This window comes from Ruditapes philippinarum, unplaced genomic scaffold (genome assembly GCF_026571515.1).
Source record: "Ruditapes philippinarum isolate M1 unplaced genomic scaffold, ASM2657151v2 ctg554_1_1_1_1, whole genome shotgun sequence".
NCBI lineage: Eukaryota > Metazoa > Mollusca > Bivalvia > Venerida > Veneridae > Ruditapes > Ruditapes philippinarum.
In genome coordinates, this window is record NW_026864532.1 from 35,818 (window position 1) to 51,035 (window position 15,218).

The following is a 15,218-nucleotide window of genomic DNA, read 5'->3' on the forward strand; positions in this document are numbered from 1 at the left end:
ATATGCATCATTACTGTATTTTGATAAATATTTATCATTTGACAGTTTAAAAGTGCTTGTAAATCGGAATTTATATCGCGTAAAATCAAACCGTACGCGCATCGCACGGCGCATGTTGTTTACAACGCGGGGTACCCATCGGGGAAATTTAATGTGTATATTACCCGTCTGGCTCGATACCTTACACGTTTGATACCGGCCATGAACAGGCTTAATCAAACTGAGCCTTTAACAATTTCAATTTTGTCGTTTTGGGTGTTCCTTTAGGATTTCGGTTTCCTTTTTTCTAAGACATTAAGTTACAATTGAGGCGCCAAGTATTTTAAAAGGATAGCTAGCGTTGAAACAATAAAATCAGTTAAATATACTCTATATGATATCATCATCAAATAATGAAATGAATGTAAAGCAAGTAAAATGTCGATAACAAGATGTATTCTAACTAATTTTCTATTGTTACTAATCATCAAATTGTACGGAGTTAACAACTGAAATGCTTTCATGAGAAAGAAGTCATCAAGTTGATCAATCAGGTTGTGTTTTTTTTTTTTTTTTTTTTTTTTTGATTCTCTTTAATGCAAACGTGTTAATCTTTTGGGGGGGGGGGGGCTGGACTGTGCAGTTACTTTAATTTTCTTTTTGAACCCAAAAAAATGTGAATTTTCATAATTTTCCCAGCAGGCACATCAACGTTGTTTCAACGTTGAATTATGGTCAGATTTCAACGTTGAAATAAGGTTGGATTTATATTCGGATTTGAAAGTTGAAACAACGTTGAAATTTCAACGTTGATACAACGTTGCAGCTTCAACGTCGGTACAACGTTGAAGTTTCAATGTCATTTCAACGTTGAAAACCCACCATACTTTAATTTTTGGATATAAAGCAAAGTTACAAAGTTTAACAAAATATCAAGACAATATTAAATACTTCAGATATTTTATTTAAAAAATACAGCTCAAGTGCAGCTTAAATTCACTTTAATAGTTTTAACAATTAAGCTACAATCTGTTCCAATCTTTTCTTCTAGATCTTTCTGGGTATGTCAGGTGTTTGAGTACTTTTTTGGCTGTCTCTTACTGCTTCTGCAAATAAAAATAAGAAGTTGTTGACTTGGTCAATCTCAAATTATACATATAATTACTCAACTTAGTGATTTGTTTTTATCTTAAAATGCTTTTCTTTAAGATTTACATCATAAAACAGCATAGAAATTGAAATATAGCTAAGTTTCATATTGACAGCAAATACTGTATATAAGACAACAAAATCTTTTAAAAAGAAGCTATTTAAAAGTCTCACCTATGATTGGTAAGAAAAACTGCTCCCCGTCAGTTCCTTGCAGCATATTCCCAAGAAATTAACATTCTAGGCTCTAGCTAAGACCATTTTATGCAGCATCCTGAAATCAACAAACATGTAAATTTTATATTAATAATATTACAGGAATATTCAGAAAATAATATATTTTAAGACAAGATAAATATCCAGTAGTTGAAAATTTATGCTTTGTACTGTAAATAAATTCAAATGTATAAATTTATAAGAATTAATTTCAATTTAACAAACCTGACAGTCCTTTTCATGTTGAGTGTATGGTTTACAGACTACAGCTGCAATACTCCAAATTTCAGCCAGGACCAGGATCTAGAATATAAAATAATATATAATAAAATAGAATTAGATTTATTATTCTATATAAATTTACGACTATTCAACTTTAAAGTTTAACACTCAACTTTGTAAGTTAACTTAATAATAATGTATTTTTTTTAAACTTATTAACACTGTATTATACTATCACTAAAATATAAACATAGACATTGTTATATATTGTCTTGGGACGTAAATTATGTGGGCCGAACTACTTAATAGGTTTCGATTTTATAATTGATTAAATTCTAATTAGGATATAGTACAGACAAATGTTTAATAATATGAAAAATAAATTAAAGAATGACAAGATTTGTAAAATCATAAATTGCCAAGGACATCAATAACTTCATGCTTACAAGGCCTACCAAACCCAAATCATTCAATTAGGTCGCGAAAACGTGTCAAATCAACTCAATCATGTGTTTTCATCTTTCATTTATTTCATACAGTAAATTAAAGTAGAATTTTAAGAATAAATAAATATATTTTAGAAAATAATCAGTAAACTAAAGTAAAACATTACGGTAATACCTTCGAAATCCAAAATAAATTGTCAATCGTGTTGTTTTCAAATTTTTTCAAACAGCGCCACCATTTGCACGAACGATAATCATAGCCAACAAAACAAAATCATAGACCCGCAACAATTACTTCCCTGACCAGCGTTATTTTATAAATGGGGTTTTGACTAATTAATATTATTCATAAAGAACTAAAAAAAAAAACAACAAACAACAAAACATATTAACTAAACATTTAAAGCGTTAATATAAAGTGAAAAATTATTTCCAACTTTATTTGTTTAAACGCTAATTTTGAATATACGGGAAAAAGATTGTAACGCAAATTTTCCTGACAAAAATCACTTACAGACTAATTCAATAAAGGAATAATAAACACAAAATTAGTGGTATAAAGGTTTATGTAATGATTAAACTAAATGTAAAACTTCGACCATAAACAATGTTGAATCAACGTTGTATATACATTGGCAATATAACCGTATGGTCGTCCATAGTTGAATATTGGTAGAACAACGTCACGACCATATTTCAACGTTGTTTCAACGTTGAAACAACGTCGAGTGCCTGCTGGGTTGCTTGATATAGGGGTATTTTAATTGACCTTTAATCATACTAAATGTAACATATGACTGACAATGTATATGTTTTTCACAGTTTAAGGATTGAACTGGAAAATGAAACATATGCATAGAATTAATTTTTGCAAAATATCTAGGGCAAAAATCTATGGTTAGTGAACCTAGCTCTTTATACTCATGTCAAAATTGATAACCATCATGTACATCCTGGAACTTTAACAAAATCCGCAGATAAAATCATTCAGATTTCATGTTGTTTATTAATTACGATAGAAAAAGCAAGTTTTTTATTTTTATTTTTTCTTGTCTTATCAGTTTTGAAAAAGTTATATATTACTGTTGGAATATTTAATATACTATCTTTACATAAGGTGAATTAATGGTGAGAATTAAATCCAGTACTCGTAGAAACGTACCGCTGACCGTGATTTTACATTTATGTAAACGAAAAGTATTTACAGGAAATATCTTTTCTCATCATGTCTGAACTTATTTATTGGTTCACATGTACTTTTACAATTTTAAGTTCAATAATCGTGCTATAAACTAGTCAATTTCAAGTTCAATTATCGTGCTATAAACTTGTGATATGGCCATACATTTCGTGCGTTACTGTATGCTAAAAATAATCGTTCCTGGAGTGAGAGCTTATGTCTTATTTTACAATTAAACTAAAACATAAAGTTAAAATGTGTTTCAGGGTTCAGAAATAGACACAGATCAAATTTTAGGGCATTACTTATATATTGCTACAATTTTATCTGCTTCTAAAGTTCCTATTGGGTTTTCTTTGTTTCGTCTTTTATCTTAATGGCCTTTGAAGTTAATATCCAGTCTGCTTTAACATATTGATAACGATAAATGACCAATCTTTCTACTCAGATGTGCAAAGTACTACAATCAAAAATATTATCTTTTTCATCAACATAACGTTGAGGGCGCCGCTACGTTATCTTTTGTTTTTGACAAGATATAGGACATTCGCATCATTTGTAATAACATTTTCTGTTATTACGATACAAAGTGATAAGTGTGTCTACCTTATGAATAAATTGCTAGAAATATGCAGAGAATTAATTCGAGCAACAAAATTGTTATCACTGACAGTTTGATTGTCATTGTCTGAAAACACCATTAAATTTGATGTGTATCAACGGATTTGCATTTGTTTGTTAATGTGTAATATAAGTTCAATAACTTTATTATTTCTAAAGAAGTAAAATATAAATTTTTTTTTGATTAGATTATCGTTACAAAATATGTCCAAAAGAGAAAAACAATCAGATTGTATATGAAATGAGATTTAATATCATGTTCTAACAAAAACTTTGAAAAACAAAATATGAGAAACAAAACAAATGGTGAAATAATACTTGTAAGCTGCTTCACCACATGGAAATGTAATTAAATAGGTTATTGAACATTTGGATTAAACAGTAGCTTAAAATGATGCCATGTGAACATTAAAAAAGTCAAAGAACTGAGGTTATGACGAAATTCTCTAAGCTCAAACTCAGATTTCGGGTATATGTTTGGGCAGAAACGCTTTAGAATGTCATCGCCCAAAAAGGAAGTTCTAAAAATTTAAAGGAAAGAACTCAAGAAAATGTTTATAACCTGGAGAGAAGGACTTTACAAATTTGATCAAAGCAATTATTCAAAATTCAGATTTAACTTGAACTGTCACAATAAACATGACATAAAATTGTTACATGTACCTATCTGTAATTTTTGTTAACATTGATGTCTTACTATCTAGTTTCACAAAACAATCATAGGGTGATTTGAGCTATGATTTAAGAGCTTTTTGTTTAAAACTTAGAACCTATTCACAGAAACGAGTAGAACTTATAAAGTAAATCCTCAAATTCTTTTTTGCCAACTGCTTGAAATTGTGGTTAAATTTCAAAACTTATTTTGCTATTGTCGTAAAAAAATAACTGAATATGGTAAGGCGAGTTTTCAAAATGGATAAGAAAATGATTTATCTTGTTATTACTTGCAGCATTCCAGAGCAGTTTTAGTGATTTTGTGCTTTTAGTATATTACCAAAGAAAGCAATCAAAGAAACTTAGAAAACGTTACTGCTTATTACAGCAGTGTTTGTTTGTTTTGTTTTGTTTTACCCCGGCACATTGTTTTATGGCGCTAAAACCAAAAAGATAAATTTGGCTTACCTCGGGCGTTACAAACGTGAAGCAACACTCAAAGAAAATATGAAATATATTGAAGCAAATCTTGAGCATACAAGAGTGCAGTGGTAGATCAAAAATTTGAAGAAAATAAATGTATTGAAAGCTTAAGAGATGAAGTTAGAAAAATGAACATAGCAAATGAAAATTTAAAGCAAAAACAAGATGAGCAAGAAGAAACCATCCTAGACATCCAATGTAGAAGTATGGAAAATAATTTGATTTTTTTTTTTTGGCATTGAAGAAACAAATTTAGGTCCAGGTGAATATGAAAATACTCAAGACATATATTGAAATCATTCATAAGCAAATACATGGCAATAGATGAGGAGATACTATTTCAAAAAGTACATCGATTAGGTAGAAGAAAGGCTGACCAAATATAACCCAGACCTATTATTGCCAAGTTTAAAGATTTAAAGCAAAAAGGACCTCATAAAATACTCAGCGCCAAGTTTAAAAAAACACAAAGTTTGCGGTCAGAGATCAGTTTTCCTAAAAAGATAGAAGAAAGAAGGAGAGTCTTATATACAGAAATGAGAGCTGCCAAAGACAAAGGGTCAAATGTCAAACTAGTTAGGGATCGCCTATATATAGACAACAAAAAGATTTTTCCTAACAAATACAGATGGCAATCATAACACTAACCAAGCAGAGGATGAACCCAACAGAGGCCCCGCTAATACATGGAGAGAAACACAATACAACAAGCCAAAAAATGTTCAACAAAATAAAAAAGTGTTTTACAATAGCAACAGACACCTGCAGTTCAGTACTCCAATATCAACAGCAAATAGATTCCAAGCTTTATCAGACAATATGCCAGAAAATAGACATCAAAATAAGCACACAGGAAAAAGGGATGCGAGATCCCCCCCCCCCCCCCCTAGAGCATGACTTACAAACCAAAAAAACAAAGAGAAGAACCTTTATCAGAAGATAGTGGTGAAAGTGACCTAGAAATAAGAGTGATGTCACACAATAGTTACAATGAAGAAAGTGATAAATAGGGGCACACAGAGGACAACCAAATTATACATGGACATGAAGACAATGTGACTAACACACAATTCATACAAAAAAGAAACATTTAAAATATTAGCATAAATGTATGCGGCTTGAAATCAAAGGTCATAAATCCAGATTTTATTTTCATTTTAAACAATTATGATATTATAGGCATACTCGTTGCAACAAGAGATTTAAGCTAGTATTGATATTGAATCCCCATCGGGCCCTATATCGTTTTAAATTGATGGATTAATTTAACTTCATAAATAAAAATATGATTTCAATAATAGAGAAAAAAAATAGCAAGATATAGATCTGGAGGCATAGCTCTTTAAAATTTTGTGAAAGATACCATTGCTGGCATCATGTGGAAAATTTTAGAAAGTAGCAGTAAGCTTATATTATGGTTTGCAGTAAACTTTGATCAAGAAACTTATAATGACAAACTTACGTGTGGTGTAACTTACATACCACCAATAAGATCAAAATATGCCCATCCTGACCCTTACCTTGAAATACAATCAGAAATTTCAGAATTGAATGCTACTAAATTACTGCTTTTTGGAGATTTTAATTCAAGGGTAGGCAGAAAAACAAGATTATGTTGATTGTGATGAGTTTTTATGCACCTTAAATGGTAATGAGGAGCTTTTATATGATACATATAAGATACAAATGAATTTGAAAAGTGTGATTTACCTATGAAAAGAAATACTGCAGATATTAATACAAATGAGCATGGAAATATGCTTATAGATTTTTGCTCTGACAATGATCTTTTTATATTAAATGGAAGAATAGGTACAGACTATTTAAATACTAAAACAACTTGCAAGAATAAAAGCACTATAGACTATTACATATGTTCAGTTAATGTTTTAGAAATGGTAACAGAATTAAAGGTTGAACAATTTTCCCCTTTAATTTCAGATGTCCACTGCCCTGTTGTTTTAGAGTTTTAAAACCAAATGATTACTATTTAAAAAAATTTGTTCCTACAAAAATGGCTGAAAATATAAAACTTTGGGAAAATGGCGAAAAAAAAGAAATATTTGTATCAAACATAGATTTAACCAATATTGACAAATTACTAAATGATATTAAAACTATTGAACAAATAAATACACCAACACAGCAGGATTTGGACAAAATTGTAGACCAGATATGAAACATTTTCTCAAGTAGTTGTCTGGCTACATTTTGGTAAAAAAAGAATAAGCCATGATACCAATAAGGTTAAAAATTCTAAACCCTGGTTTAATAAACAATGTCAAACATTGCGAAACAAATACCACTTTGCACGCAAAATGTACAATAAAAATAACAGTGCAACAAAATTAAACTATTTAAAAAAGTATCAGTAAAGAGTACAAAGCCACATTATCTAATTCACACAGGAAATTTAAACAAAACATAGTGGAAAATCTAAGTAAATTAAAATCAAACAAACCAAAAGACTATTGGAAAATTATTAACTCTGTTAACAAAAACAGTCTTAAATCACAGGTAAAGCTAGATGACCTGTATAATTTTTTCAAGGATGTAAATAATGGAGAAAATGATGAAGTCACTTGTAACGAAAATGAAGAAAATCTTATTGAATTAAATGAAAAGTTAAATAGACCTATATCAGATCAAGAAATAATAAAAGTAGTCAACACATTAAGAAATAATAAAAGCCCTGGTTCAGATTATATATTAATTGAACATATAAAATCTACATTGCCACAAATGCTCCTAATATATACTCAACTATTCAATTTTATTTTCATAACGGTATAATACCAAAAAGTTGGACTGAAGGAACTTTTATTCCAATCTATAAAAATAAAGGTGATGCAAAATTCCCAGAAATTTACAGGCCAATAACTCTTTTAAGTTGTCTAGGAAAACTGTTTACATGGGTAATAAATGAAAGACTTCAATATTTTTTCAAAAGCATCAAATCTTATAACAAACTGTCAAGCAGGGTTTAGGGAAAATCACTCAACCATTGACAACCTTTTTGTAATCCAAAGTCTGATAGATTTACTTAGTGCCAAAAAATCAAAAATTATACTGTGCATTTATTGATTTCAAACAGGCATTTGACACAGTCTGGAGAAATGGGTTATGGATGAAAATGTTTACTAGTAAAATCAATGGAAATGCCTTATTTTAATAAAGAATATATATAATGATATAAAGTCTTGTATAAGAACAGATGAAGGAACATCTGCATATTTTCCATGTTTAAATGGTGTACGACAAGGAGAAAATTTATCACCTTTTTTTGTTCTCAATATTTTAAATGATCTAGGAAACTATTTTTGAAACAAGTGGCCTACCTGGAATTGAATGTAAAGTAAATCATATGGATATATCAATTCTTTCTAATCTTTTTATCATTCTGTATGGTGATGACACTGTCCTAATGAGTAATAAAAGTGATGATCTCCAAAAAAGCTTAAATATTTTTGAAAATTACTGTGACAAATGGAAATTAACAGTAAATATCCCAAAAACTAAGGTTTTGATATTTGGTAAAAGAAGCAATAATTATAAATACAAATTTAAATTCAAAGGAATTGATCTAGAAATTATAAATGAATACAAATATTTGAGAGTATATTTATCTAGAACAAAAAGTTTTTTAAAGGCTAGAAAATACATTGCAGAGCAACTAATAAGGCTATGTTCTCTCTTCTGAAAAAAATAAGAAACCTGGATTTACCATATGACCTACAAATTGACCTTTTCAATAAAATGATAAAACCAATTCTATTATATGGATGTGAAATTTGGGGAGTAGAAAATAATGAGATTGTGGAGAAGGTACAACTAAAATATTATAAACTTATTTTCAATTTAAAAAACATCAACACCCTCACATATGCTATATGGTGAATTAGGAATAAAACCCTTAGATATAGAAATTAAAACAAGAATAGTATCATACTGGAGCAAGTTACAAGATATAAATAGTAATAAGTTGTCCAATCAAATGTATTTCATCAGTTTAAGTCTTCAAGAACAAGGGTCGCTTAATTCTAAATGGATAAATTTTGTAAAAGATATTATTTGCAAAAATGGTTACAGTAATATTTGGACTGATCAAAGAAATATAAATGGTAAATGGTTTGCTTTGTCATTCAAACAGAGAGTAAATGATCAGTATATACAGTCTTGGAATGAAATAACCAAGAGATCAACTAGCAGCATAATCTACAAAATATTTAAACCTAACTTTATCATGAGTGAATATCTCAACATCTTACCAAATAGATTATGTAGAATATTAATGGCATTTAGAACAAGAAACCATAAACTACCAACAGAAATAGGGAGATGGAATAGTACCCCAATTAATGACAGAAAATGCACTTTATGTAATGAAAACCAAACTGGAGATAAGTTCCACTATGTGCTTGAATGTAATTACCTTAATGAAACAAGACAAAAACACATTAAAAAATATTATCACCAACACCCAAATACCCTCAAGTTAAATCAACTCTTTAACAGTAACAACAAACATGAATTAATAAAATTATGCAAATTCTTGGAAATGATTATAAGGCTCTTTAAGTGATAATAGCAGAAATTCACAACCATATACAAAAGGAAGAATGTTACCAGAAGTATTCACATATTTATAAGTATATTTACATAGTAAAAAAATGTACAGTTAAAACTCATTTATGCTTATTTGCATAACTATGTATACAATATGCTGTGTTTTAGTTACTTATTTTTTGTTTACATGTCTTTCATTTTGTTCTCACATACATGAGTAATATAAATCAGTACTAAAGCATAAAATACATATTATTTTGTAGAAAATGATTGTGACCAAATTGCAAAGCTGATTAAATTTTCAATTTAAATCATCATCATTATTATCATGTACATTTTGCAGTTAATTTTTGTAAATACACATGTATATTGTTGCTCAATCCATAATATTTTATGTATAAACATGCAATGCCTCATGTTGTGTTTTAATTACTTATTTTTGTTGACATGTTTCAAATCTGCTTTTACATATATGAGTACTATAAATCAGTACTAAAGCATAAAAGACATATTATTCTGTACCAAATTGCAAAGCTGAACAATTTTTCAATTTAAATTATCATCATTATTATCATGTACATTTTTATGCTCCCCGAAAAATTTCGGGAGAGCATATAGTCGCCGCCTTGTCCGTCCGTCCGTCCGTCCGTCTTTCCGCACAAACATTTTAGGTATATGAGCTAACTAACGGTACACTGGGACAAAAGAGAGCAAAGGACTTCATTCCGTAAATAATAGTTAGCTCATAAGGAAACAATAGTTAGCCCACAAGGAAACAAAAGAAAAGAACAATAGAAATAGCTCATAAACTTGAAAAATTGGTACTTCCGTCCGTCCGTCCGTCCCCTTTTCTTGTCCGGGACATAACTTTGAAACAACAAGAGGTATCAACATGAAACTTTGTAGGTAGATAGATCTCATTGAGTAGGTGTGCAGTGCACAAGAACTATAACTCTGCCTTGCCTATTTTTTAAATTATTCCCCTTTGTTTATTTTTACACTTAGATCTTTGTCCGGGACATAACTCTAAAAGTATAAGAGGTATCAACATGAAACTTTGTAGGTAGATAGATCTCATTGAGTAAGTGTGCAGTGCACAAGAACCGTAACTCTGCCCTGCCTTATTTTTGAATTATCCCCCTTTGTTTATTTTACACTTTGAACTTTGTCCGGGACATAATTCTATAACTATAAGAGGTATCAACATGAAACTTTGTAGGTGGATAGATCTCATTAAGTAGGTGTGCAGTGAACAAGAACCGTAACTCTGCCTTGCCTAATTTTTGAATTATCCCCCTTTGTTTTTTTTACACTTTGAACTTTGTCCGGGACATAACTCTAAATGTATAAGAGGTATCAACATGAAACTTTGTAGATAGATAGATCTCATTCAGTAGGTGTGCAGCAGTGCACAAGAACCGTAACTCTACCTTGCCTATTTTTTTAATTATTCCTCTTTGTTTATTTTTACACTTTGAACTTTGTCCGGGACATAACTCTAAAAGTATAAGAGGTATCAACATGAAACTTTGTAGGTAGATAGATCTCATTCTGTAGGTGTGCAGTGCACAAGAACCGTAACTCTGCTTTGCCTTATTTTTGAATTATCCCCCTTTGTTTATTTTACGCGTTGAACTTTGTCCAGGACATAACTCTAAAACTATAATAGGTATCAACATGAAACTTTGTTGGTAGATAGATCTCATTGATTAGGTGTGCAGTGCACAATAACCGTAACTCTGCCTTGCCTAATTTTTGAATTATCCCCCTTTGTTTATTTTCACACTTTGAACTTTGTCCAGGACATAACTCTAAAACTATAATAGGTATCAACATGAAACGTTGTAGGTAGATAGATCTCATTAAGTAGGTTTGCAGTGCTTAAGAACTGTAACACTGTCTTGCCTACTTTTGGAGTTATTGCCCTTTGTTCCTTTTGACACTTAGAACTTTGTCCGTGACATTCCTCTAAAATTATAAGAGATATCAACATGAAACTTTGTGGATAGATAGGTCTCCTTTGGTGGAAGTGCAGCGCTTAAGAATCATTACTCTGCCTTGCCTTATTTTGAAGTTATTGCCCTTTGTTTATTTTTACTTTTTGACTTTTGTCCGGGACATAACTTTAAAACTATTAGATATATCAACATGAAACTTTGTAGGTAGCTAGATATAATTGGATAGAACTGCAATGCTTAAAGAACCTAAACAAAGCCTGGTCTAATTTTGGAGTTATTACCCTTTGTTCATTTTTACACTTTGAATTTTACCCGGGACATAACTCTGATATCATCAGGAAACTTTATAGATAGATAGATCTCATTGAATAGAAGTGCAATGCAAAAAACATAACTCCGCCTTGCCTAATTTTGGAGTTTTTGCCCTTTGTTCATTTTTTTTATACTTTCCTGTGTCCAGAACCTTCTCGGGGAGCATCACCCGGTTCAACCGGTTCTTGTTTCAGTTATTTTTGTAAATACACATGTATATTGTTGTTCGTTCCATAATATTCTATATATAAAACATGCAATGCCTCGTGTCATAATAGCGGCGTAACTATTATAGAAAAGTCACACCCCCTTTTTCCTTTTCTCTGACAAAATGATAAATATGCATGTACAGTAAACTCACCTATCTCCAAAGTCTGTGAAACTCTCAAGCTTATTATGTATAAATCATGCTGGACAATGTATAGATCCATATTGAATAATAACTTTTTCTTTTTGTTGGCACTTGTAACACAAAACACATGCATCTTTTACCCATTAAAATGTAAACACGAGCGTCTGCCCTAATAACACACTTACACCTGGCTAGACAATTAGGGAGTGACCCGTATCAATCTTACATATGACGTAATTTTAACGGTAGATACTGACCAATCAGTAACTAGTAACACAGGTAAACTATGGAAGACCGATAAAGTCTTCTTTCCCTGTGGTCCGATTCCGCTCTGGACAAATTAAAAGAGTAGGGGGCGTCCGTGGCCGAGTGGTTAAGGTCGTTGACTTCAAATCACTTGCCCCTCACCGCTGTGGGTTCGAATCCCGACAGGGACTTTGGATTCTTTCATGTGAGGAAGCTATCCAGCTAGCTTACGGAACGTCGGTGGTTCTACTCAGGTACCCATTTGTGTCTGAAATAATGCACGGAAGGACACCTGAGGTCTTCCTCCACCAGTAAAGCTGGAACGTCGCGATATGACCTATGCAGTGCTAAACCAAAAACCAACAAATTAAGTTTTTCCCATTTTTTTTTCCCAAAATTTCTAGTAGTATAATTTAACTTATAATTACCACGGCTTTCATATAATTAGATCTAGACATTAATTTTTTATTCCTTCTGTTTCAAATGGAAGCATTTTTTATGTAATAAACTAATATATTATATAATTTACTGTAAAAACTCATACAATTTTCAAAAAAATATTGCAAAAAATTTTGTTATCATTTAAACTTTGGTGTTTTATTAAACCCACAATGAATCTGGAAATTTTTATTTGGCTTTCTGCCTTTAGTGATCATTGTTTTTCCCTTTTTCGGGGGCCGAATTTCGTTTAGTAATACTCTGCAACTAATTGATTCAAAGCATTTTTGGGAAGCTATCATAATCAGAGGAGAGATGGATATGTCAATTTTTTCCTTTAAATAAAGGTTACCAAAATGTAAAGCAATAAGTAAAAACGTTTTTAAATTTAAATACTCTAATTCAAGAAACTTATAAACTCAATAAAGAGGGATGCTAGAGTTATACCTTGTTTCCCGGTGACTTTAATCAAAGGACCCAATTATCTTAAGCTTAGAGTAAAATTGTTTATTTATAATAACTAAAGATAATTCAAGAAAATTTTAACTTTCAGAGGAAATCCTTTTAGTTTTCAAAATTTAATAGAGTTATTCCCCAGAAGTATCAGACTTGAGTTTAAAAAAACTTTGCGCACCCTGATACTGGTGTTCAAAGAAACTTTTTATACCGAAAGGAGTGGGATATTTACCGTTCCGCCTGTCCCTTTCTGGACCCTTGATTGTGCGTTCCAGATATTCCGTTTTCCTGGCTACTTCTTCAAATATGGGTGGAATCAATGAAATTACTCATTCTCTCGAGAAGAGTTTGAAGATACACATTCATGTCCGGACTGTAACTTTGTCATGCATGGAAAGATTTTATAATAACTTGGCACAAATGTCTACCACATCAGGACGATGTATTGCAGCTAAGATTCATGTCCGTCTGTCCGTCCGTGTGTCCCCACTTACACAACAATCATGTCCAGTATGTAACTTTGTCATGCATTGAGGGATTTTGAAATAACTTGGCACAATGTCTATCTCAACACAACATTCTGTCGTGTCCAGGAAACCACGTCCCTTCTTCAAAGTCAAGGTCACACATATATTTTGAAGGTTCACGCTATCATAATTAGAGGATTATAGGAACAATAATACAAAGAAGCATATTTAGCAATTAGTTACTTTCATCCTCTTTTCTTTTCATACTACCAGTCCTGCATACTTAAGAAATCTTTTCGGGGGCATTCGTCACTTATGTGACAGCTCTTGTTGAAGTCCGAAGGGGGATATAGTTTTGGCGTTGTCCGTCCGTCCTTCCGTCCGTCCGCACTCACAGGAGAGTAATTATGTGTTGCTAAGGGACAATAGGTAACTGTTCTTTCTCATCTTTGATGTCATTCATTCCGTAATGCTTTTATGTGGCTATTTTCTTTTGTGTGGCTAAAAAGAACAAGAGAGAACAATAGAGTAGCCAAATAATTACTGTCCTGTGAGAACGTCCGTCCTTTCAGTCCGTCCATCCGTTCGTCCGAATTTCGTTTCCGGAGTAGTTCTCTGCAACTACTGGCTGGAATTCAACGAAAACTTTATGGGAATCATCAATAGTCAAAAGGAGATGCGCATATCGAGTGTCAGCTGTTCCGGTCAGACCCTTTAACTCAGAGTTATGGCCTTGATTAGTTATGTAGTATGCATATAGAGTAAAAAACGTTTCCGCATTACTTCTCTGCAACTACTGGCTGGAATTCAACGAAACTTTATGGGAATCTTCAATACCAAGAGGAGATGCGCATATCGTTACCTTGTTCCGGTCAGACACTTTAACTCAGAGTTATGGCCGATGATTAGTTATGCAGTATGCATATAGAGAAAAAATTGTTTCCACGCTACTTCTCTGCAACTAATAGCTGGAATTCAACGAAACTTTATGGGAACCTTCAATACCAAGAGGAAATGCGCCTATCGTCGCCTTGTTCCGGTCAGACACTTTAACTCAGAGTTATGGCCCTTGATTAGTTATGCAGTATGCATATGGAGTAAAAATCGTTTCCGCGCTACTTCTCTGCAACTACTGGCTGGAATTCAACGAAACTTTAGGGGAATCTTCAATACCAAGAGGAGATGCGCATATCGTTACCTTGTTCCGGTCAGACACTTTAACTCAGAGTTATGGCCCTTGATTAGTTATGCAGTATCCATAAAGAAAAATATCCGTTTCCTGGCTACTTCTCTGCAACTACTGGCTGGAATTCAATGAAACTTAATTGGAACCTTCAATACCAAGAGGAGATGCGCATATTGTAGCCTTGTTCGGGTCAGACATTTTAACTTAGAGTTATGACCCTTGCTAACTTAGGCAGTATACAACCAGAGCAATAATCGTTTCCGTGCTACTTTTCTGTAACTACTAGC

The 15,218-nt window shown here is 31.9% G+C and overlaps 1 long non-coding RNA gene across 1 annotated transcript; it reads right to left on the reverse strand.

Moving 5' to 3' along the window:
• Positions 1–677: 677 nt before the first annotated feature.
• On the reverse strand, positions 678–2,115 carry LOC132725966 (uncharacterized). The gene is made up of 3 exons (XR_009625132.1): positions 1,570–2,115; positions 1,303–1,402; positions 678–1,085 (listed from the first exon to the last, which is right to left on the reverse strand). It is a non-coding gene; the product is annotated as an uncharacterized LOC132725966 (long non-coding RNA).
• Positions 2,116–15,218: the final 13,103 nt, after the last annotated feature.